This window comes from Triturus cristatus, chromosome 11 (assembly GCF_964204655.1).
Source record: "Triturus cristatus chromosome 11, aTriCri1.1, whole genome shotgun sequence".
NCBI lineage: Eukaryota > Metazoa > Chordata > Amphibia > Caudata > Salamandridae > Triturus > Triturus cristatus.
Genome location: NC_140594.1, coordinates 474468561 through 474494587, shown reverse-complemented (window position 1 = coordinate 474494587; position 26027 = coordinate 474468561). Strand labels below are relative to the sequence as shown.

The window sequence follows — 26027 nt, the reverse complement described above, 5'->3', positions numbered from 1 at the left end:
ATGTACTCTTTTGATAGGTAGTACTTGCAGACAACCTACACTACTACCAGCCAGTTACGTGTGGGTCACTCTGTGCAAGACACAGTCCCTCACCACTCCTCGTGATCTCTACGTAACATGGATGGGGTGGTATTAACTAATCAGAGAAAGCAGCATAATGATGTGATGAGTTGACTGCAGATTGAGGTCTTGGTGTTTGTCAAAGATCATAAACCTGCGAGCAAATTCAGACTGCCCCCAGAGGGGCACCCGGATCCAAGGCAAAATGATCAGTGCATGCCGTGGGTCTGATGAAATAACATGACACATCTCCCAGTTCGAAAAACGGATGAGACTGAGTCTGGAGTCATCCTCAGAGTGGGGCCCTGCCTGGGCTGATGATGTGGTACCCTGGGTTCCAGTAGGAGAACTGACCCCTGGACCTGTTGTAATGTCTAACCCTGAGGAAGTCCCATCTGAACCAGGGCCACCGACAGCTGGCCGGACAGGTGATGATTCTGGCCTCTCCAAGGCGGTGAGAGATGAAGAGCGCCACCAGCACCACATGAGGGTGCATCCCCATCCTTTGACTATGCACCAAGAATATGTGAAATACTAATTGCTGGGTGCGTTTGAGAGGAATGCATGTAGTGGGGCTACTCCGTGGAGTTCTCTTTGTTTTTTGTTTTGCATTTTTTAGTGGAATATTGAGTAGGACCAAGGTATTATTAGGCTACTCAGAAGTGATCCACCTCTGGACGTATCCTCTGCGTGGCTTGACTGTGACATGTGGGAGGGGTTAAATAAAAGCTAGATATGGGATTTATAGTTAATAAAAGAAACTAACACTCGTACACCAGATGTGGTCGGTATTAAATCTCCTAGTCGGCCACTCTATTGGCAATAAACACAACAGGCATAGCTATACGTTATTCTGTGTTAGTTCCAACTGTGCTCAGATTTCCATAAAGAATTTATAAACAGTGTCAGCTGCCCTTTCGGTTTCACAAATTTGGTTGTAAAACAGTTTCACACTATTTTTCAGTCATTAATCTGAGAGCTGGAAAGTGAAAACAGACTAACCGAGAGAGATGTGCATATTTTTCATACTATTTAGGCAGCTGCAGCAATCATAAAATGTTAACCAAGGGGTGGTTTGATTGTTTGCTGCAGTGACAGGTGGTTCACCATTATTGAACAAATGGTGCAGGATGAAGACATTAGCTTAGCCGGGAGAGTTCAGATCCGAATTAGCAGGACGCACATCAGCGCCGTTTTACGAGTTGCTAAACAGAGCGCCTTAAACAACACTACGACTGACACGCCACCGAAGAGACACGTGTGTCAGATTAAACTACTCGATGAACCACGTGATATACAAGATATAACTATTATCTCAGGCCGCCATTTGGCCGGGACGGAAGTATAACCGGCAGGAAGGCGATACTTACTCTACTACAGTGACGCAGCCCTGAGGAAGTCGCGGGTCACATACCCACAGCGACGAAACACGTGTTGGCGGGAGCAACTGGAATGAAAAAGAAACCAGCCACATCATATGAAATTGTTCTGCTCGTTATAATTGACTGCACTGATTAATGTGTTCAAAGGAATTATTTATCTATTGCTAGGGCATTGTAGCAAATAGTTATAATAGCACTCACTAGTGAGTCTGCTGAGCTGACTGAGGATGAAGAGGTCTTCCCACAGCTCCTCCTAAGCAAGACAAGGTGCTTGTTCAACATTTCTGAAGTATCTGAGACTGAAATCAGAATACCAGATGCCTTCTCCAGCTTGCCCCTTAGCACTGAAAAGCAAACCAGCAGTGAATGAGAGTGGAAGAGGCGGAGCCCACACTTAGATGGTTGTAGGAATCTGGCTCTGTATATGATATTATCACTAGGTGGTAATACCATGCACAGAGTCCAGGGGTTCCCCAAAAGTGTACAGGGCTCAATGTAAAACCCAAAGTGCTCTGTTAGTAGTAGTGTGGGCGAGCAGCCTTAGGCCTAACACAGAGGAGATTATGACATTTATTGCACACACATCATTAATAATGGACACACAACTGAAGGAGATCGACCTAATTTGATAAAATTATACTATGTTTGTATTTTTAGTTTAAGATGCAGGTCTTTGGAATAAGGTAAGTACGTTTTTAATCAAAAATAGTTTTCACTTTCAAAAACTGACACATTTTTACACTGTCCAATGTTATCCTATGGGAAAAACAATATCACGGTCAGCAAGAGCCAGGGGTCAGGTAAGTAACAAAAGTGCACCACCAGAGGCACGGGAGAGGCCGGGTGCAGAGGTCACAATTTGAGTTCGACCCAATGCTTTCCAATGTAGACACACTGCTTGCAGGTAAGTAAATCGGTAGCAGGAGTCAAGCTTTGGGTATTAGGATGTGCATTGCTTCTGGTCCCAGAGAGCAGAGGCTCGCTACCCAGGGGTCTAGAAACATGTCTGGTGGTGGTTGGCTGCCTACAGCCAGTCTGAGACCACACCAGGGTTGATAGGGATTCAGGGGGCACCTCTGAGGTGCTGTCTGGGTACATGGTACAATAAATCCCACAGTGGCATCAGTGTAGCTTTATTGAAAGGAGTATTTTGATACAAACACTCCTGTATTCAGTAAGGCCATCATGATGCTATGGAACTCGAGTTGTACTGGAGTACCCATATACTCTCTATGGCTTCACTGGCACTTACAATGTTAGGAAATGGTGCCCAATATTGTAGGAACATATCTGTCCGCGATTGCCCTCACCTGTAGCATAGTGCACCCTGCCTTAGGCCTGTGAGGCCTGCTAGAGGGGTGACTTACCTATGCTGCCAGGCAGTGCTAGCTGGCTTGGCACCCAGACAGGGTTTTTCCGACTATGGATTCTTTAGGAAACGGTGGTGATTAACCACAAGATTTTGAATAATCCCCTGACGAAGGGCCCATAGAACCTGAAATGCATTGGGACTGACCAATTGGGACCCCAACTTTCATGCCAAGTCTTTGTTTTTGTGGAACTAATATGAAATTCACTTGTCCACTATTGAAAAAATAATTTATAAAGAAAAAAGAATAAATTCAATCGCCTGATCACATATGGTTTATAGCGTTTTGAATGGGATCACTCCACTCATCTGGAGAACAAGCTGCGCACTGAGGGGACATCTCCCCTAGGGGGACGCTTTTATGATACATTAGGACGCTCGTGGACCAGAGAGCGATACCCAAACTGCACGAAGAACGTTTTAATTTAGTGAACTTAATCCTTACTTTCTGAATATTGGTGTGCATGTACCACCTTTGATACCCAGACAGGGTGCCATGTTCACTTTGTAGTTTTCTCCCTCACAGGGGCATGGGCAGTGGCATGGTTCCAGTGAGGGTGGCCACAAGGGACCCTCTTCAGCTCTCAGGCCATGGGTACCCAGGGTACCAGTTACTAGGGACTTACAGGGTGCAGAAGTACCAATTGGGAGTTTGTTTTAGGGAAAGAGCACTGGCACAGGGCACCTGGTTGGCATGGACTCTGTGCAATACAGTTGAAGTCACATCAGAACCGGGCTGAAAGTGGAGGCACTTTCTGACAATGGTTACCGCACACTCCAGTCCTAGAACCAGTCCCTCACCACCCCCAAAAAAACACTACAATCGAGGCTGATTAATAACAAGCGACTTGTAGCCCTTAATGTTAAGATACTTGAATTTCCTTCTTCCCCATCTCAATGATGGAAGGAAAACTCACCTCATGCCCTTGAGCACCAGCCTCCCCTACCTAATTATTCTCCTTTCACCCGCTTTTAAAATTAGATTTTTTATACTCCTCCACAGCCTGCCATTTATAGTTTTTTGGTATGGCTACAGACAGCTTTAGCTGTTTGTTAGACTGCATTTCCACAGTTCTTTAAATGAGCGGTTCTTAACCTTTTGATTCAGTGTACCCCCATAGACAATTACTGGAATCCGGGGACCCCACTGAGTCATTATTGGAAGCTGATGATCCCAGGCCTATACATTTTCTATGATTTGAACCTCAAAACAATACAGAATAATATAGAAACAAGTACCCACCAAACAAATGCTCAAATATTGAAAGATTTGATCTCATTCACAGTCAAACAGAGAAAAGGTTTTCAAATATGCAATTTTGCTTCTTTATTTGTATATACTTTATTAATTACAGTTTTTTATATTTCATGTTATTCAATTTTGACCCCCTGAATAGGACTCGTGGCCCCCAGGGGTCGTCGGACCATGGGATAAGAACCACTGCTCTAGAAAAAAAGCAAGAAGTGCAAGACTGAGCTTTTCAGCAGTTGGCTTTCATGCGGTGTTCATGCTTTATCATTGTTTGCACCATTGAAGTATAAAAAAAGTGCTGGATGGAATGCTTGAATTAATCTCAAGCAAACCAAACAACAATGCCAATACTGATGAACAATTAGTTGTTATTTATAACAGCCCACAGAAATGAATCTATGACAGCCTCAAGTAAATACTTGAACTCTTCAATTTATTTCAGAATTCTTTTTTTCTTTGATTTAGTAAGACTTTTTTACAATTCAGGGCAAACTTTTATCTAAATGCAAACAAATCTCAATCAACTTTCAATCTACAGACACCATATTCACACTTCATCATCTACTTCACATATTCGATAGTCTCCATTCATAAGCCATACTACATACCAGCCATACACAACAATCCCTTACTGGTTGAACGGACCTATTTGATATTTTGTACACCAGAGGGAACAACCAAACAACGGAAAACATTCTACACCAGTCTTTACAGTGCACTATGGATCACAATTTACATAAAATTCTCAAAGTGACAAAACATTTACAGTGCACAAAAAGCAAAACTATTACTAAATGTTTGTTTGGCACAGAAAACGCAAGGTCGACGCGTTTCGAACCCAATACTTTCAAGGGTTCTCTTCAGGACCACAAGAGCTGAAATACAAATAGAGAGACCATCTCTTACTTTCTAGTCCAAAAACCAAAATGTACTTGATATTCACACCATAACAACCCAGCGTATGTCTGCTTACCTTAACTTATCATAGAAGAGCCTGCTGCTCATGTCTTTAAGGCCAAGTAGTCTGTAAAGAATATGAAAAAAGAATGAAAATATAAACAAATTGTCCAATCGGGACATGTAAAATATTACTGTCACCAGTCACATCCGGAAATACACTTACAATAATTGAGGTGTCCAAGTCTTTGACTGTCCTCTAGGAGCTCTATGTCTTTACCGGCAGGGCCTAGAGAGAGATGGAACAATGCGTCTAAAGTCAACTAGACTTTTTGGTCCTGTGAGAGGGTGAACTCCGGGGTTCTAACACACACAGAACTACAACGACCAGAATCCCTCACACATAGGAAACTGAACAGTAAGGGCAGATGCAAGCAAGATTCGACCCGGGGAAAAGACACATCCACCTTTCCTGTTTCCCCACAGCACGACGAGAAGGCGGAGAGGGGAGGAGTTGACCCCGGAAACACTACGTCTCCAACAGTGAAAGAGAGGCAAACCCAGGAGGAGTGGTCGTCGACCGGCGGAAGGGAAAAGCAGTACGAGGAGACGAGTCCGAAAGTGAAGCAGGACGCAGAGCGGAATGCCAGGCGAGAGGACGCGGAGTGGAACGCCGGGTGAGAGGACGGAGACCGGTGTGGAGAAGAGGAGGAGGAGACAGACAACCACTGGACGGAAGAGTGGTGGCGTCCACCAGAGGAGGCTAAAGAACGGCCGCAACTCAGGAGAGTTGCGGCGGAGCCGGTGAGTGACGCTGGTTCTGGGGAAAGCGGGTTGGTAGCAACGAGGGAGGTTGGCGGAGGGGGGTGTGATAAGGTCTCCGAGAACCCGTTCCAGCACACTGAAAAGAACGCTGAGAAACCCAACATGGCCGCCGAGTCCCCCGCAGCAGGAAGTAGCGGTGACGGTCTAGCAGTCGGATCGTCTGATGCCGGAATCACGGGACAGGAAGAAGAAAAGGGCCGGCTATCTCCGGAGAGGGGATTCTTCAGGGAGGAGACGCGGAGCACGGGGCGAGAGGAGACAACGAGGGACGCGCCATCCACGAAGGAGGACACCCCTGGGGACGTGCTGGAAGGAGGCGACCAAGCAGGAAGAACCACAAGAACAGAGGAAGACCTCCTCTTAAAAGCGAGCAAGACCGGCCCTCCAGCAGAGGAGAAGGAGGCGGGTTCTCCCCATACCACGGCCCTGGAGGGTCGTGGAGGCAGGCAAGTGGCCTTTACTCCCTCCTTTTCATTTAAGAAGTGGTGGGTGGGACGGAGGGCCACAACAGACGGAGAACAGTAAACTTCCCTCACCCTAGGCACTGCACTGCTAGGGACATTGGTGGTGGTGGGCACATCCCTAACCCCCTTGCAGTGTACAAACAGACAAGTGACTAAAGTCCCTTTGTCTTTGTTTTCTTTCTTTTCTTCCATTTGCCTCATCCCGGCTTTCTCCCGGAGCCATTTCACCACGGCCAAACACTCCAGGACCAAGGAGAAACAATAGAGGTGACCAGACCTCCAAAGAAGAGGACTTTAGTGTTTTCTTTTCTTTAGTTCCTACACTGTTTTTTTTGCTGACTGTCATGTGCCAACGCCCGCCCGCTGCACATTCCGTGAAACTCACGACACACAAAGCCTTTTGGGAGAGGACCATTGTCCGTCTCCGCGAGATGCGGGAGTATTGGAAGGCCAAAGAACCCGAACTACCCTTCCCAGCATCCTTCGCGATGCGTGCGCACAGGAAGTGACGCAGCGCGGGTCCGGCCGGCTACATAAGCCGGAGCCGGTAGCAGGAACAGGGCAGATTATTCCGGACTTGATAGCAGACGCCGAAGGAACTGCGTGATACGGCTCCAGACCGCCCGGGTGGGGGTAAGGGGGTCGGTGACACTGCCTAGAGTCATTTCTTGTTATTTGTTGATACAGCATTATTGGCAAAATACCGCTGTACAGAACCCACGGAAACATTACAAAACGGGTGTCGGTGACACTGCCGAGAGTCAAATTCGATACTTAAATACATTAGCATTAGCGGATGCTATCGCAGCGTCGCAACCTAAGAAACCTCTACATCTCTTGGCTACAAAAGCGAGGGAACTCGTAGCTCTCTTGTTTATGACATTGTGTGCAGAGACTGGTATACCCTACCAGGTGGTATATCTAACTTACACTCCACGGTTACCTTGAATAGGTATTGATGAGTAAAATGATTAGAGATGAATAACCATTGATGTCCGTATTCCACCAACATAAGTGTTTTCTGTGTGTATTGTTTCGTCTTAGCAGGGGAGATATGAGAGGTGCTGAGAAGAGAGCGTAATTCCTTCTTCCCTTGTGAGGCCCACAGTCACACGTTTTATGGTGGGTAAGGTATGCCTTGTAAAGGAGTGTTTCCCTAGGGGGATGTAAAGAGCGCTGCTTATCTGTATATGTTTCTTTGTTCACAGTTCCTCTGCTGAGTATTTCTTGTATGTGGTACGAAATGCAGACAACGCCAGGTAGCCCTTAGAAGGTCTGATGATGACACAATCACCCTTCTTGTTATAGCTGCCACAAAAGACGAGTTCTTTTTCTTTACAGGTAGATCCCCACATAGTGCCACAAGGAGGGCATGAGATACGCTGTATTGGTGCCAGGCTCATGGTGTCTTAATTATTGTTTTTCTCCACAGGTCTCCCTCCCGCTGCTCCCTTCCTTTCCTTCCCCCGATTGACCCCCTCTAATGTCCGTGCTTTTATAGCAACTCGGAGATTGGGGTTGTCAATAGGTGGATCCCAATTGAGCAACGAACCGATCCTGAGAGGCCTCCGAGGGACCACAACACTTACCCAAAACTTTATTGGGTTCTTACGATTAACAAATAAAGCAGAACAAGACGCCCCACAAGCAGGCCTAACGTCCCTACTTTATCTGGGAGAGAAGGGGCGGGGGAAACTTTCCAGCAAGGCAAACTCATCACAGTGGTGTCAGAAGGGGGATAAGGTCCTGAAACAATGACCCAAACCGTGACTATGGAGGCCATCATTACACAGCTGACGGAGGGTCAACGCCATTTACAATTAGTTATGGAACAACAATCCACACAGGCAAGAAAGGACCGGGAGGACTTTCAGGTGGCTCTTAAGGACCAGGCTACCCTGTTGTCCACTAATTAACAGGTTCAGGATACCGCTATACTGAGGCTTATGGATGCTATTGCTAGCTCTAGGATACACCCCAATGTTCCAGGGTCGGTTTTACAGAAATAGCAGACCGGGGACGACCCGGATCATTTTTTTGTTATTTTCGAGCGTGTTGCAACCACGGCTTCCTGGCCCCAGGAGAGATGGGGTCAATATATAGGCCCCCTGCTCTCCGGGGAATTACAAGCAGCCTATCAGGCCGCCAACCCAGACGGAACAACCAGCTACCATGATATCAAAAAAGCCATATTAGAACGACTGGGTTGCGATCCAGAATACTATCGTAACCGCTTCAGGAAGGAGAAGTGGAGTGTAGGGGACAACCCCCGTGCTTTATACTTCAGTATCAGGTACCTTGGGAATCGCTGGCTGCAACCCTCAATTGCAACCCCAGACGAGATAACAGAAAAGGTATATTTAAAGCAATATCTTGATGCTCTCCCCTACAATACTCTGGCATGGATCAAACAGCATCCCAACCTAACCGTGACTTTAGCAGTAGACCTGGCCTGCGCTTACCATCGCTCCCCGGACTTTAAACACCCATCGACCCTCTGTTTCTTCCCCGAAACCCCTGAATAAGCACCCCACTCACCAGATAGACCAAAAGGGACCCCTGTTCCCGATAACCCAGTTAAACCCCCCCCCCCAGTACAACACTAACACAGGGACCTCAATGCTTCCACTGTGCAGAGTGGGGGCATATAGCTCGTCATTGTCCAACACGTAACCCCGGGCCCGAACCTATGGAGGTAGGGTATATATACGCGGGCGGGTATTGGTCACAAATCGTAGCCCCCTCCCATACAGGATGCAGATCCACATAAACTGAAAAGCGATAACAGCTTTTCTTGACACCGGTTGTCATCACACAGTTGTCTCTAAGGAGCTTATACCCGAAGCACAAATAAGGACAGGGGAGTTCGTTCAGGTCACTTGTGTTCATGGGGAGAAACGACTATATCCCTTGGCAGAAGTCGTTCTGGAAATCAATGGGGAGGCCCAGTTGAGGAAGGTAGGAGTGGTCCCCGACCTACCTGAACTAGCCCTGTTGGGAACTGATTTGCCTCGGTTTCATGAATATCTACATTCATTGAGTTCCCCTACCCCCTTCGTAGAATGGCTAGAGACCGCCCCCTTTTCCAAAAACGACATACAGGCCCCAACCACCAAGAAAAGAGAACAAACCCGTAGTGAAAAAAAGAAGGAGAGGCTGTTATACAGTTTATCTAAAAATGTCCTGCCTATGCCTATCCTTACCTCCTCCTCAGAGACTCCTCAAGACCCTCCTCAAAACTTCCGTCAGGCCCAGAGGGATGACACCACCTTGCAACATGCCTGGGGACAAGCCCAAGACGAACAACCCGGAAAGGTAGGTCCCTACTTTTTTATCAGAAAGGGGCTTTTATACAGAGGCACACAAGATAAGGATCATGGGAAAGAGCAATTGGTGGTCCCCAAAACATTCCGTGAACAAATGTTGTCTCTAGCTCATAGCGGAACCGGGGAAGGCCATTATGGAAAGGAGAACACTCTCAAATATTTACTGGAGAAGTTCTATTGGCCAGGGGTATACCAGGAGGTAGCTAGATTCTGTGCCACCTGTGTGAGGTGTCAGTTAATTAACAATCCCGTCCTACCCTGGTGGGGACTAAACACAAGGAGGCCAGAGAGGGAGAGGAAAGTTCACAATAATTTTTATTGGATCCCAAGGGTACACAAAGCGCAATAGTTCAATATGTCTTTAGCTCCTTAACGTCAGGGGCCCAGGGGGAAGTTGCACGTGTGAATCTTCCTGTTCTTCTGTCAGGTGAAGGCCATTTCCTCCCAAGCACGAAAGAAGAAAAAAAGAAAGAAAAAAAACGATGTTTAGAACGGGACCTCGTTTTATTTCAGCAGTGCACTGGGGAAAGGGAGTGAGGAAGAATCACCCGGGCCGCCACCATGTGGAGTGTGGAACAGGGTAAGGGATATTGGAGTTAACGGAGCCCTCCCTCCACCCTTGATGGGCTGGCTGGCGAGGTACTAATGGGCTTTTTGGTAGTAAACCACCCACGAACCCTGGCACGTACCTCAGGGAGCCACGCACCTCCTGGGGCGTGGCTGGCGTTGTCGCGGTACCGGAAAAGGTCCGGTTCCTTCTCTCGTGGCTGTCCCTGGTTCCCTCGCTTTGCGGCCGCTTCTTCTTCGTGATGGTGCCACCAGTCTCTCCTGGTCGGGCGCTTCGATCTTGGACGCTCTTCGTTGTGCGGCAACTGAGCTCCTCCGATAGCTGTTGAGGTCTGTGACGTCCTATTCAGTTTGGACCTCCGGCGTAGCAGCAGCCTCTTCCCTAGGTCCTGTACCGGTCTCAAAAAGCGGCTCTTCCTCATACGTCACCCTGGTGCGATCAGGTGACGAGGTCACATGGGAGATCACGTCATCGGAGAGATGACCGGAATTAAGTACTGCGATGTTCTCAGGGACTGTGAACAAAAAACAGGAGAAAGGTAAGGGGATATTTGTCCGTCGTATTCTCCCTGAAGGGGCGTCTCGTGACACACCCCTCCCCTAGACAGTTCACGTTCGGGGAACTGAGAGACCCGGGACAAGAAGGCAGCATTAGCATGAGAACTACCCTTCCGGCGCTTAACCACAAAGGAGAAGGGCTGGAGGGAGAGGAACCAACGAAGGATTCTGGGGTTATTACCCTTGTTACGAGCCAACCATTGGAGCGGAGCATGGTCTGTATAAAGGAGGAACGGGGCTCCCTCTAGGTAGTAGCGCATCTTTTCTACCACCCATTTCACCGCCAGACACTCCTTCTCAATAATAGCATAGTTTTGTTCACGTGGGGAGAGTTTACGACTAATAAAGGCAACACTAAAGGCTCACTACCATCAATTGTCACTTGGGACAAGACAGCTCCCAACCCCGTATCAGATACATCCGTCTGGAGAATGAAAGGACGCGAGAAGTCGGGGGAGATCAATACAGGACTAGATATTATGGTCGTTTTCAGATCCCGGAAAGCCTGGAGAGCCTGTGGAGATGGTGTGAGGAGGTCTTTCTCTTTCACTGCTTTCTGAAGGAGATCTCTCAGGGGGGTTGCTATCTGGGAGTAGTGGGGAATAAATCTTCGGTAATATCCCAGTAAGCCTAGGAATGCCCTGACCCCGTTTTTGGTTGTAGGAAATGGGGTGTTAGTGATTGCCTTGATTTTCTCCTGTTGGGGTTCGATCACCCCGTTTCCCAGAAGATAACCAAGGTAGCGCACTTTATGATAGGCTACTCTCAACTTCTTAGAATTGATATGTAATCCTGCGTCCAGTAGGGCGCTGAATACTGCCTGGCATTGTAGAAGATGTTGTTCCCAGTCTGGACTATAGATGATGATATCGTCTAGGTAAGCAGACAAGTAGCTCTGATGTTGTCTTAACACTATGTCCATTAACCGCTGAAATGTAGCCGGAGCCCCATGCAGCCCAAAGGGAAGGACTGTGAACTCGTACAGACCAGAGGGAGTGGAGCTTCCGATCCAACCACAGCACCGAGACCGCCCTCATCGCCGCCACCGATGACATCCGAGCCCTGATGGACAACGGAGAAACAGCGGCCCTCATCCTCCTAGACCTCTCCGCGGCATTCGACACGGTCTGCCACCGCACCCTAGTACAGCGCCTCAGCAACGTCGGAATCCAGGAGAAGGCTCTGGAATGGATCATCTCCTTCCTCGACGGAAGAACACAGAGAGTCCGCCTACCACCGTACAAGTCAGAGGCCTCCGAAGTCATCTGCGGCGTCCCGCAAGGATCCTCGCTGAGCCCCACCCTCTTCAACGTCTACATGAGCCCCCTCGCGGCCATCGCACGCCAACGCAACCTCAGCATAATCTCCTACGCCGACGACACCCAGCTGATCCTCTCCCTGACCAAAGACCCCGCCGCCGCCAGAGCCAACCTGCACGAAGGGATGAAAGAGGTAGCAGAGTGGATGACGACCAGCCGCCTGAAACTGAACTCAGACAAGACGGAGGTCCTCATCCTGGGCTCTTCACCCTCTGCCTGGGACGACTCCTGGTGGCCTCCCGCCCTGGGCACCGCACCCAAACCGACAGACCACGCACGCAACCTAGGCTTCATCCTAGACTCCTCCCTCTCCATGACCAGGCAAGTCAACAACGTCTCCTCGGCGTGCTTCAACATCCCACGCATGCTACGGAAGATCTTCTGGTGGATCCCCACCGAGACCAGGAAGACCGTCACCCAGGCCCTCGTCACTAGTCGACTGGACTACGGCAACGCCCTCTCGCCGGTACCACCGCCAAGCTCCAGAAGAGACTCCAGCGGATCCAGAACGCCTCAGCCAGACTCATCCTCGACATCCCACGAACCAGCCACATCTCCGGACATCTGAGAGACCTACACTGGCTCCCCGTCAACAAAAGAATCACCTTCCGCCTCCTCACCCACGCACACAAAGCCCTACACGACCAAGGCCCGAGCTACCTCAACAACCGAATCAACTTCTACGCTCCCAAACGCCACCTCCGATCAGCCAACCACGCCCTCGCCGCCGTCCCCCGCATACGAAGAGCGACTACAGGAGGAAGGTCCTTCTCCTACCTGGCCGCCAAGACCTGGAACTCCCTCCCAACCAACCTGCGCCTGACCCAAGACCACCTCTCCTTCAGGAAGAAGCTGAAGACCTGGCTGTTCGAGCAGTAGCGGCACCCCCCTCCCCCCAGCGCCTTGAGACCCTACGGGTAAGTAGTGCGCTCTATAAATGTCTTTGATTGATTGATTGATAGAATGCGGTTTTGTGATGGTTCTTTGGAGAGAGAGGCACCTGCCAATACCCCTTGGTTAAATCTAAGGTTGTTATATATTTGGCCTCTCCTAACCGCTCTATTAATTCATCTACTCTGGGCAGGGGGTAAGAGTCAAATTGTGTGATGGAGTTGACTGCTCTGAAATCTATGCAAAAGCGCACCGATCCATCGGGCTTGGGTACAAGAACCACTGGGGAGGACCAATTGCTCTTGGAGGGTCTTATAATGCCGGCAGTAAGCATGTTCTGTATCTCGGTTTCTATGGTTGCTCTACGCGCAGGAGGGATATGGTAAGGGCGTTGTCTTATACTTTTCCCAGGTACGGAGGGTATGGTATGTTCAACCAAATGGGTCTGACCGGGTGCATCTGAGAAGATGGAAGAGAATGAAGTCAACAGAGTCTGTAACTTCTTGAGTTGCTCTTTTTGGAGATCGCTGTTTATGTCAAGTGATTGGAGAGTGGTCAGGAGCGTTATAGGTTTTGTGGTCAGCAATGTGTGTTGGTTTTAGGGGGGTCACCTATCCATTTTTTTAGCAGGTTTATATGAAAAATCTGGGTCTTGTTTTTGGACAGGCGTAGACGGTAGGTAGTTAACCCGATCTTCTTTATGATTTCATAAGGCCCTTTCCACTCAGCTCGGTGTTTAGGAAGAGATGACGGCAGAAGAATCAAGACCCAGTCGTGTGTCTGGAGATGCCGCCATTTTTTCCCTTTGTCGTAAAACGTTTGTTGTCGCTGTTGTGCTTTTTCAAGGTTGGTGTGAGCGAACTCCCTCAACTTAGACAACCGTGACCTCAATCCTTTTGAATAATTAAGGAGGGCCTGGGTCTCCTCAGGTGTTTCTTTCTCCCAGGCTTCCTTGGTCATCTCCAGGAGAGTACGCGGTTGCCTACCGTAAAGGAGCTCGAACGGAGAACAACCAAGACTGCTTTGTTTCTGGCAACGGATAACAAATAACACCAAGGGTAACAGGGCGTCCCAGTCAGGGCCTTCAGCCGTCATCATTTTTTTTAATGTGAGCTTGATGGTACCATTGTAACGTTCGCACACGTCGTCCGTTTGCGGGTGATATACAGAGGTCCTGATTTGTGAGATATCTAAACTTTTACACACTTGGGCCATGAGCTTTGAAACTAACGGGGTGCCTTGGTCCGTGAGGATCTCGTGGGGGAAACCGACACGGGAGAATAACGCCATCAGTTTCTCACAGATGGACGTTGTGTTGGGGGTTCTTAGGGGAAAAGCCTCGGGATAACGGGTGGCATAGTCGATAACAACAAGTACGTACTGATTACCCTTTCGTGATTTAGGTAAGGGGCCGATGAGGTCCATTCCGACACGGAAAAATGGTTTCCCTATGATAGGCAAAGGCTGTAAAGGGACTGCGGGTGGGCGGTAGGGATTTCTTTTTTGACACACTTCGCATTCATGACAATACTTGGACACGTGTGCATATATCCCTGGCCAATAGAAGTGTTCAAGGATTGCCTGGCTAGTCTTTTGGGCTCCGACGTGACCGGCAACTAGGTGACTATGTGCAAAAAACATGACCTGTTCTCTAAAGATTTTGGGGACAAGCAGTTGTTTTGTGGCATTCTGGGCACCCACTCTGTACAACAGATCATTCTCAATGACAAATGGAGGATAGGAGATAATGGTCTGTGAGGCCTGTTGCCACACGGTTTGGAGAGTGGAGTCATTTTTTTGCGCATACCGAAAGCTCCTGTCGTCCTGCCAGGGGGCTTGACTAATAAGTACAGCTGGCCCATTAGGGGTATTTTTGATTTTGTTATGGAGTAAGTCCATGAATTCAGGATGATCGGTGCCTAAGATAAGTTTCTCGGGGAGATTGCGTAGAACCCCTACGACTGCATGTAGGTCCCTTCCATCGGGCAGTCGTACTTTCACCTGTGCAGCCGGATACGCCTTTACATCCCCGTGCACACATTTGATAGGTATCATTCGGTGGGGGATCATGTCTTTTGGCCTGATGAGAGTACTCTGAATGACTGACTGTCTGCAACCCGAGTCAAGGAGTGCTTTCACACAGACCCATCCAGGACCAAACTTACATAATACCCCATGCCGAACTCCTCTGTATATAGGACATGTCGGGGCAAATAGTTTATGTCCATTGGTTCCTCCGTAGTCTTCTTTGATGAGCAAAAACGAGCGATATGACCCCATGCACTGCATTAGAAACACTGCGGTCCCTTCCCAGACATGCCCTCGAGTTTAGAGGGTCGGGGTTTAGCAATTTCCGGTAGAATTCTGGGCATCTTTTTGTCCTGTTTTCTTGCCCCTGGACGGGGTTTGTTTTCCCCCTCCCAGACTGTGCTCCGTGGTTGTGCTCGGGAATACGTGGTTGCCATTTCTATAGCTTGTTCAAGGGTAAGACTGGTATGTTGTTTTAACCACCTTTGTGTGGCATAAGGCAAGGCTTCCAAAAATTGTTCAAGATAAACCATGGCCATGATTTCCTCTTTGGTATGGTGTTGAGGTCTTAGCCATTTATCTGCAGTGGACTTTAATTTATGAAACAAGGTTTTTGGAGTGTCCCCAGGTTTTCCTCTTTCTTTTCTAAAACGTGTCCTATATGCCTCTGCATCTAGACCTAGGTGATCTAGAATAATCCCCTTTATCTCGGTATATGAGGAAGTACCCATAGGATTGGCCGCCTGATAGGCCTCTTGGGCCTCTCCAGTCAACAATGGGGCTAAAAAAAAAGGGCCATTTGGCTTCTGGCCAACCCGAGGCACGGGCTGCCCGTTTGAAATTGAGGAGAAATGAGTCAGGATCCTCACCCTCACGGTATTTCTGTAGGGGAACAGTAGGGAAAGCAGCGGGAGTCCCCTGTCTCATAGGTAGTCCTTTTTCATCAGCGTCCTGTCTTTCCAACATTTTATAGAGGCTCTCTAACTGCTGATTTATGGTAATACTAAATAGTTCTCTATCTGCCTGGGCCGAAGACATATGTCTCTCCAAAGCCCACTCGAGTTTCTCCTGTCCCGCAATGAGCTGTTTATTTATTTATTTATTTATTTACGTAATTTTTATAGCGCAACAAATACCCTGGGGTGTCTCGGCGCTGTGGAGCTACTGGGGTCAGTCATCCTCTCACTGGTTAAATAACCACGTTTTTAAGAGCCTGCGGAAGCTCATCAGATTCGGGGCAGTTTTGATGGAATGTGGCAAAAGATTCCAGAGTTTTGGGGTGGCCACCAAGAAACGTCTATCTCCCCAGGTTGCCGTTCTTGTGCGTGGAACAGTGAGGAGGTTGGTATTGGCCGATCTTAATTGCCGTCTAGGAGTGTATGGCTGAAAGGCTTCCGTCAGGAACCTGGGCCCTATGCCGTGTACTGCCTTATATGCAATGCAGAGGGCCTTGAATTGTATGCGGCTCTCTACTCTCAGCCAGTGGAGTTGACGAATGCCAAGAGTGGTGGAGTTGCGGCGAGGGATGCTCAGGAGAATCCTGGCTGCCGCATTCTGGATGGATTGCAGCTTTGTTATGATACGCTTATGGGTATGGAGAAAGAGAGCGTTTCCATAATCCATTTTGGAGAAGACTAAGGTAGAGACCAGAGTCTTCCCAGCTGAGGGAGGGAGATAAGGGAGCAGCTTCTTAATCTTTTTCAGAATAAAGAATGAAGACGACACAACCTTGTTTGTATGAAGGTCAAATACCAACTTGCTGTCAAAAATGACTCCCAAGTTTCTGGCTTTTTCCACTGGGACAGGTGGATAGCCGAGCTTTTCCGGCCACCAGTTAGAAGACCATTCTGGAGAGAGTTTTCCAAAGGTCATAACCTCGGTCTTGTCCGAGTTGAGCCTAAGACAATTAGAGGCCATCCAGGTACTGACCTCAAGCATAGCTCTCTGGAAGTTGGCTGCCACAGTGCAGCCGTCCTTATGGATGCCCAGGACCAGCTGGGTGTCATCTGCATAGGATGTTAGCCGTACTCCATGTGCCTTTATTACCCTCGCTAAGTCCGCTACATAAATGTTAAATAGCATGGGACTTAGCGAGGAACCTTGTGGAACTCCACAAGGGAGTGCAGAGGTGGGTGAATAGAAATCTCCCAGCCTTACAGTCTGGGTACGGTCTGCCAGGAAAAATGAAATGAAATCCTTGGCCAGACCGCTTATGCCCAGAGCTGTGACACGGTCGACTAAGGTGGCATGGTCGACCGTGTCAAAGGCCGCTGACAAATCCAAAAGAATGAGGACAGCCGCCCCCCCCTGATCCATGATTGCCCTGATCTCGTCAGAGGCCTTAATCAGGGCGGTCTCTGTCCCATGCCCTTTCCTAAAGCCAAACTGCGTTTCATCGAGAAGTTGGTGGGTCTCGACGAACTGTGAAAGCTGTCTATTCATCATGGATTCGCATACTTTGGCGGCAAAGGGTAGACACGCAATGGGTCTATAGCTGGCGACGGCTGTGGGGTCTAGGGAGGGTTTTTTCAGAAGGGGTTTTATAACAGCCTTCTTCCATATACTAGGAAATTGGCCTGTCTGAAATGCAGTGTTGCAGATCTCCATAAGGGGGCTTGAAATCACCTCTGTGAGTTTTTGCATCACAGAAGGAGGGCAAGGGTCCAAAGGAGAACCCGATTTAGTGGATGAGATGAGGGTGATAACGTCATCAAGTGAGGCAGGTGAAAAACATAAGAAAGAGTCATAATTATGATGAGAAGGTACCTCATTCACACTACCGCCTCTGTGTTCAGTTTTGGTATCCCCTTCAAATGAAGCATATATATCTGCCACCTTTGTGGTGAAGAAGGTGGATAAATTATTACAAAAGGTCTGTGAGGGCTCTACCCCAGGGCCAGAGGGGGGGTGGACAGGGTCGTAACAACGGAGAACAGCTCTCTGGCAGAGTTGGCAGCGGTCTCAATTTGTGCCGAAAAAAAGACTGTTTTTCGGGCCACAATTGCCTTTTTGTAAATCATAAGGGCATCTTTATAAATTTGTCTGGCTGTAGGGCAGTAAGCTTTTCTCCATCGCCTTTCTAGATTCCTACAGTGTTGGCGATGGAGTCTTAAATCTTCATTATACCAGGCAGCCGAAGGAGATGCTCTGTTAGGTCTTGTGAGTTTTTCTGGGGCCACTAGATCGGCGGCACTTCGGATCCAATCTTGGAAGTCTATAGCTGATAATGCTGAAGAATTTCCTCCCTGAGGATGGGAGGAGGCAAGGGAGTCTAGCATCTGAGGAATGTCAGCGTTTTTCCAAGCACGTGTCCCCACCCTAGTTCGGGGTCTCGGAAGAGAAGAATGTAGGGCCCGTATATTTTGCTGAAATATAATAGCCCTGTGGTCTGACCACGTGATGGGAATAATGTCCAACACAGAGATGTCAGGATCATTGGTGAACAGACCATCAAGGGTATGTCCAGCTTGATGTGTAATGCCCTTGACTAATTGGTGAAGTCCTAAATTAGCGAGGTCAGTCGTTAGTTGAATTGTATCAAGATTATCCTTCTCTTCCAAATGAAAATTAAAGTCTCCAAGTATCGTGTAATTTTCTGAGCCGACAACATTGTCATTTAGGTCAGAGAGAGTGGAGAGGAAGGCGCTATGAGGGCCAGGGGGTCGGTATAATATTATACCCTTTAGGGCTTGTTTGGGGTTAATGCTGATCGCAAAGGCAGCTGACTCACAATTAGCAGAGTTTATAGGATCGAGTGTGGTCCGGTATTTGTCCTTGTAGATAATTGCAAGGCCACCGCCTCTTCCTATGGGCCTATCATGTCTAGCAACGCTATATCCATCTGGGATAGCGTCGCAAAAATCCGGACCAGAGCCGGCATCATGTCTCAGTAGCGAACAGTACATCTAGGTTGTGAGCGATGATAAACTCCTTGATGTGAAAACTGTGGCAAGGAAGTGAGCGCGTGTTGATAAGCGCGGCTCGACAGCCATGCGAAGGAGCATTGTCTGGAACGTGTGACGAGATATAATTAGGATCTAGATGGGCTAGAGGGTGGGAATGAGGAAGTTGGTAGCCACAGCCTGGACATGGGGGGTGGCTAGTGTCCCTCCCAACAGTGAGAGGGACCGGGGTACAATCCTTATGAGTTTTACCAGGATTCAGCTCTCTTAAGTACAGAGATGAGTACAGCAGTCGGGGACCAGGGGTTATGGCCCTGGGCCGTGTCCGGCCGTGGACGGGCGCAGACGGGCTTAGCTTTGGCGCGGCTTCGGCACGCGCCCGCTGCGCCAGCCCGCTGCGCCGTCTGTTATTAGTGCCCATTTATAGGCTGTGAGGAGGGTGGGAGGCCAGCGCGACTAGAGCGCAGCCCCAGCCCTCACCCAAGATGGCGCCCGCCGCCGCCTGCAATCAATGAAAGCGGCTGGCTAGCGAAGGAAAGGTAGGATAGCGTGGAGAGGGGTGTTAGAGTGCCTCTGACTAATTCCCAGTTAATCTAATACAATAAAAATGCCCCCAGAAAGATTTTCAGCACGATTTAAAAATGATGATAAAAACGAGTGCAGTCACGTTTAAAAGCAGCAATGACAGGTACTGGTCTCAGGTAGCTCGCAGCCCTAGTGCTCACACAGGGAGAGCTCAAAAAGGCAGCGAACGACTGAAAACGGCCAGCTAAGTAGTCTGGGAGGGCGGGAGGCCAGCGCGACTAGAGCGCAGCTCCAGCCCTCACCCAAGATGGCGCCCGCCGCCGCCTGCAATCAATGAAAGCGGCTGGCTAGCGAAGGAAAGGTAGGATAGCGTGGAGAGGGGTGTTAGAGTGCCTCTGACTAATTCCCAGTTAATCTAATACAATAAAAATGCCCCCAGAAAGATTTTCAGCACGATTTAAAAATGTTGACAAAAACGAGTGCAGTCACGTTTAAAAGCAGCAATGACAGGTACTGGTCTCAGGTAGCTCGCAGCCCTAGTGCTCACACAGGGAGAGCTCAAAAAGGCAGCGAACGACTGAAAACGGACAGCTAAGTAGTCTGGGAGGGCGGGAGGCCAGCGCGACTAGAGCGCAGCCCCAGCCCTCACCCAAGATGGCGCCCGCCGCCGCCTGCAATCAATGAAAGCGGCTGGCTAGCGAAGGAAAGGTAGGATAGCGTGGAGAGGGGTGTTAGAGTGCCTCTGACTAATTCCCAGTTAATCTAATACAATAAAAATGCCCCCAGAAAGATTTTCAGCACGATTTAAAAATGATGATAAAAACGAGTGCAGTCACGTTTAAAAGCAGTATTGACAGGTACTGGTCTCAGGTAGCTCGCAGCCCTAGTGCTCACACAGGGAGAGCTCAAAAAGGCAGCGAACGACTGAAAACGGCCAGCTAAGTAGTCTGGGAGGGCGGGAGGCCAGCGCGACTAGAGCGCAGCCCCAGCCCTCACCCAAGATGGCGCCCGCCGCCGCCTGCAATCAATGAAAGCGGCTGGCTAGCGAAGGAAAGGTAGGATAGCGTGGAGAGGGGTGTTAGAGTGCCTCTGACTAATTCCCAGTTAATCTAATACAATAAAAATGCCCCCAGAAAGATTTTCAACACGATTTAAAAATGATGATAAAAACGAGTGCAGTCACGTTTAAAAGCAGCAATGACAGGTACTGGTCTCAGGTAGCTCGCAGCCCTAGTGCTCACACAGGGAGACAAGGTTCTCCATTATGCAGCGTCTAATGGACCCCAAATCCCACTTCTGACACCACGTGTGGACTAAACACGAGGAGGCCAGAGAGGGAGAGGCAAGTTCACAATAATTTTTATTGGATCCCAAGGGTACACAAAGCGCATTAGTTCGATATGTCTTTAGCTCCTTAACGTCAGGGGCCCAGGGGGAAGTTGCACATGTGAATCTTCCTGGCCTCAGACATCCTTCCTGGTCTGTTACAGCCTGCTCTCCCCTCGCATTTCGCTTTTTAAAAGTTTTTAACTTTGCCCTGAATACAGAATATTGTATTGTATGAACGTTGTGTAATTTTGCCTTACTGTGTTTTTAGACTGTGCTCATTGGAATTATTTTATTTTTCATACCTGTTGCTGTTGCTTTTATCTGTTGCTCCCAACACTCTCCTCTTTGGCTGGTCCCCGTTCCGCCACGGCTTGTGCCGGTTGTTGCGGAGGGACAATCAGCCTTTTCCGGACGATCAGGGTCATAGAGCGACTTCCGGTCTCTAAATCTGGTTAGCGTTTCAGTTGCGCTTGCCACGCCCACCCCGCCTTCATAACGCGGATCGGGGCGCGGACGCGCGCAGCCTCAGACATCCTTCCTGGTCTATTACAGCCTGCTCTCCCCTCGCATTTTGCTTTTTAAAAGTTTTTAACTTTTCCCTGAATACAGAATATTGTATTGTATGAACGTTGTGTAATTTTGCCTTACTGTGTTTTTAGACTGTGCTCATTGGAATTATTTTATTTTTCATACCTGTTGCTGTTGCTTTTATCTGTTGCTCCCAACACTCTCCTCTTTGGCTGGTCCCTGCTCCGCCACGGCTTGTGCCGGTTGTTGTGGAGGGACAATCAGCCTTTTCCGGACGCTCAGGGTCATAGAGCGACTTCCGGTCTCTAAATCTGGTTAGCGTTTCAGTTGCGCTTGCCACGCCCACCCCGCCTTCATAACGCGGATCGAGGCACAGACGCGCGCAGCCTCAGACATCCTTCCTGGTCTGTTACAGCATGCTCTCCCCTCGCATTTCGCTTTTTAAAAGTTTTTAACTTTGCCCTGAATACAGAATATTGTATTGTATGAACGTTGTGTAATTTTGCCTTACTGTGTTTTTAGACTGCTCATTGGAATTATTTTATTTTTCATACCTGTTGCTGTTGCTTTTATCTGTTGCTCTCAACACTCTCCTCTTTGGCTGGTCCCCGTTCCGCCACGGCTTGTGCCGGTTGTTGCGGAGGGACAATCAGCCTTTTCCGGACGCTCAGGGTCATAGAGCGACTTTCGGTCTCTAAATCTGGTTAGCGTTTCAGTTGCGCTTGCCACGCCCACCCCGCCTTCATAACGCGGATCGGGGCGCGGACGCGCGCAGCCTCAGACATCTTTCCTGGTCTATTACAGCCTGCTCTCCCCTCGCATTTCGATTTTTAAAAGTTTTTAACTTTGCCCTGAATACAGAATATTGTATTGTATGAACGTTTTGTAATTTTGCCTTACTGTGTTTTTAGACTGTGCTCATTGGAATTATTTTATTTTTCATACCTGTTGCTGTTGCTTTTATCTGTTGCTCCCAACACTCTCCTCTTTGGCTGGTCTCCGTTCCGCCACGGCTTGTGCTGGTTGTTGCGGAGGGACAATCAGCCTTTTCCGGATGCTCAGGGTCATAGAGCGACTTCCGGTTTCTAAATCTGGTTAGCGTTTCAGTTGCGCTTGCCAAGCCCACCCCGCCTTCATAACGCAGATCGGGGCGCGGACGCGCGCAGCGGCGCGCCAAAGGCGCACCAAAGGCAAGCCCGTCTGCGACCGTCCGCGCCTGATTGCCGCCTGACGGCCTGACTCTCTGAAGTAAGCGGTGGACTTCGGCCCGACATTATGTTGCGCTACTCTAGCAGGGAACTCCATCTTTTAAATCCTGATAAAACTTCTTCCTTCAATAAGTGCTTACATTCATCTGTGCGCCTCAAGAACCCTGAACCTGGCCTCATTAATAGAGGAGATTTAAGCACCCGTGCTCATAAAGTTGGTAAATCTCTGCCCAATGATATCAACTCTCGCACAAACTCTGTGTCTGCCCTATATCTGAATGCAAGATCTTTACCTAAAGATGCAACTGAACTCTGGAGTCTTTTAGATGAAGAGAAGCCGGGGATATGTTTTATTACTGAGACCTGGCTCCAGGACTCCTCGTCAGTGAGTGTAGCCACTGCGTTTCCCTCCCAATATCATTTGACTCGACTCAATAGGAAAACTGGAAGAGGCGGCGGCATTGCGGTTGCAACAGCGGCCCCTTAAAGATTCGCGTATTAGATTCCCCATCCTCTATCAAGCTAGAAATTTTAATTTTTTTCTATTGACACGCCTGGTCCGGAATCCTGGAATGGGGCCCTGATTTATAGACCCCCTGGTCCTAAGGCGGATTTTGCTAATCTGCTGCTAGAAGCTATCGCACCTTATGTTTTAGCAGCAGACTATTTTATTTTACGTAAAGAGAAGGCCACGTAGCACACCCTCAAAGTCTAATTGTACCCTGAAATAACCATTTTCTTGGGTATTGTCCATCAATTGTAGAGTTCAAACAAAGATATGCATCACTGTCCGGTCTTGATAAGATTGTTGTATTGCATTTATTAATTGTCAACCAAATAAATGTCCACTGATCTGGACGCAGCCGACGCGCGTTTCGCCCCAAGGGCTTTCTCAAGGCTGCATACATACAAAGAAAGGAGAACATGAAAAATCAAATTAAAAAGACTCCATGTATGAGTATACATTATTACATGATAGTCTACACAAAACTGTCAGTCAGAAAGGAAGAAAGGGAAAACTAAATGTGCTCGAAATCATTGCGAGAATGAGATTAAAGGAAGAGCTCCAAAACAATACCGCCACCAAAGGAAACACCTGTATCAAGTGGCGTAGGGAATCGAAATCTTAAGCCAAGAAAGTGACCAGGTATAACACCCGTTTAGAAAGTAAAAGAGAAATCTGTAAGTAGTATTAGAGAAACACGTTGGCGCATCCGTAGGAACCCAAGTTGTGTAAGGTAAGTATAATAGTGAGAGGACCGTTGTCTCACCTAGAGTAGTTCAAAATATCGATTGTGCCATAGGTAGTTCTTGATAAAGTCCAATGTATTAGGTAAAATCTGTAAATGAACAGTGTATATGTTTATGTATATACGTATATTGGGATTGCCAGAATGATCGTATATTCACGACCCCTATACTCGAGAAATGTTAGGGTATAAAGAATCTTACCTAATATGAAAATTTCCATCGAATGGTCAACTGATTCGACGTCAGAGAATTCGAGTAATATCGCTCCTTTAGTAATGTCCGAAAACTAATAGGCACCAGTATCCGTCCTCACTAATGGAGTATGACAGAAAAAAGTATATATGCTTTAGTTGGTTGCCCGATAGAAACAACAGACATGTATGTACAACTAAAAATTAAACGTGCCCAGTCTCTAGAGAAGTATCTCATAGGCAGGTATGTTAATGAAAATACGATCTAGATTTGCGTACAAAAAGGAACACATTAAATTCTGATTCCAATATGCATGTTCCCATGGCATCAATAAGAGGAATGGCGAATTCCAAGTCTAAGCCCATGTATTCGGATGGTCAAATAAGCGCAAATTATGATGCGATCAAAAAAACGATGACATCAAAATAGTTCACGTATTCATAGTTTTATGATCTAAAGTATTAGAAACACAGCAAAAAAACTTTATGCGGTATTGGCTGGACTGTATGCTCACCTATTAGTCATCTATCTAAGCACCTCGGTCTGTCGGTGGCGTATTCACGCTGAAAGTTTCCCGCCAGTGTGTACTAAGTACTCACCCAGTCAAGTAATAACCGTAGAAAATGGACTCTAGGTCCAAGGTCAGGGCTCGCGGATAGCGAGTGGCGGCCATGTTAAAGTGGTAAAAAAGTATCCTAGTTAAATCGAATAGTATCACTAACGGTAGAAAACACAAGTTGTCTAATGTGTAGTATGAGTGAAATTAGTTTACAGCACATCTGTTAAATTATATATTAACAAATGTAATTACCATCAAGCGCAAGTCAAACTAGAAAAGATTCGTATAAATGCGCATTCAAGTGTACGTGTATGTATCGTATAAAACTTAACCTTCAAACGGAAACTCAAAAATAAATGGATCTTGTCTCCGCGATCCAGATAGAAGCCCAGCTTGCCAATGCAAGTTTCTCTCATGTACTATAAAAATGCTATGGCGGGTTACCCACATCTTTGATAATTGTTGTACATACGCGCTAAAAAAGAGAGAAAAAAGAGAGAAAATGGACAGATAGCCGTAGGTCATGCAACGGAAAGAAGATCAAATAGCCCACATTGTTGTGGCGAAATTGATTATAAAAGTTGGTAAGAACAAATGTTTAACATCTGACACATGTAACATGATTGTACAAAGCCTATATAAACATTGGTTGTAAGTCTTTGGATCTAAAGCAAATATTTCTGATAAGCATTTGACATGTGTAACATGATTGAACAGAAGATATACAAGCACAGGTATCAAGTCATTAGATCTGAGACAGAAATTTCTGGTAATCAGTACATTATTGCCTTATATGTATTCAAACATCTCTTTGTCGATATTGATCCCATGTTCCACTGCTCTAAGGGAAACAATCCATTTACATTCATTTTGTCGTAATTTGGCGACTCTATTGCCCCCTCTTTGATTTGGAAGAATTACTTCAATACCATGGAAGGTTATTTTAATCAGATCTGTGTGGTTATGCATGGTGTTAAAGTGGGAGGCTAGCGGATATTGGGCATTATTGTTCCTGATTGCCCTTATGTGCTCCTGTATCCGCTCTTTGAGAGGTCTAATGGTGCTGCCTATGTAAATTTTCCCACATATACATATGATGCAATAAATTACAAATTTGGTATTGCAGTTAATAAAGTTATTAACTGTATAGGTTCTTGCTGAATTGTATTTAAAAGTCTGGGTTTTATTTCATGCAAAGGGACATATGTTACAAGTCCCGCATTTAGAAAAAACCTTTAGGTTTAGCCGGTAACCAGGTCCTAACTGGAGTTGTTGGAATAAAGCTAGGGCACAATGATTGTCTGAGTGTATTACCTCTAGCAAAGGTAATATTTGGTTTGTGTCCTACTGCCTCCAATACTTTGTGGTCATCTATTAATAGATGCCAATGTTTTTTGAGTATTTTAAATAGATCAGCGCTGGCAGTTGAATATGGTGTAATGAATCTAATTATTTTTGTCTTGCATGTCTGTTTTTTGTTCTTGGCATGTCCTGTGAGTAAGTGTATTCTATTGATTCTATCCACAGTATTACGTGCCTTTTTAATCATTGCGTTATTATAACCTCTGGCTATAAATCTCCTTTCCACTGCGTTC

The 26027-nt window shown here is 47.5% G+C and overlaps 1 long non-coding RNA gene across 1 annotated transcript; it reads right to left on the bottom strand.

The window, feature by feature from the left end:
• Positions 1-4117: 4117 nt before the first annotated feature.
• Positions 4118-24459, bottom strand: LOC146784444 (uncharacterized). Its single transcript, XR_014970791.1, has 5 exons — positions 24388-24459; positions 23883-23993; positions 23702-23770; positions 5037-5087; positions 4118-4938 (listed from the first exon to the last, which is right to left on the bottom strand). It is a non-coding gene; the product is annotated as an uncharacterized LOC146784444 (long non-coding RNA).
• Between the last annotated feature and the right edge of the window lie 1568 nt (positions 24460-26027).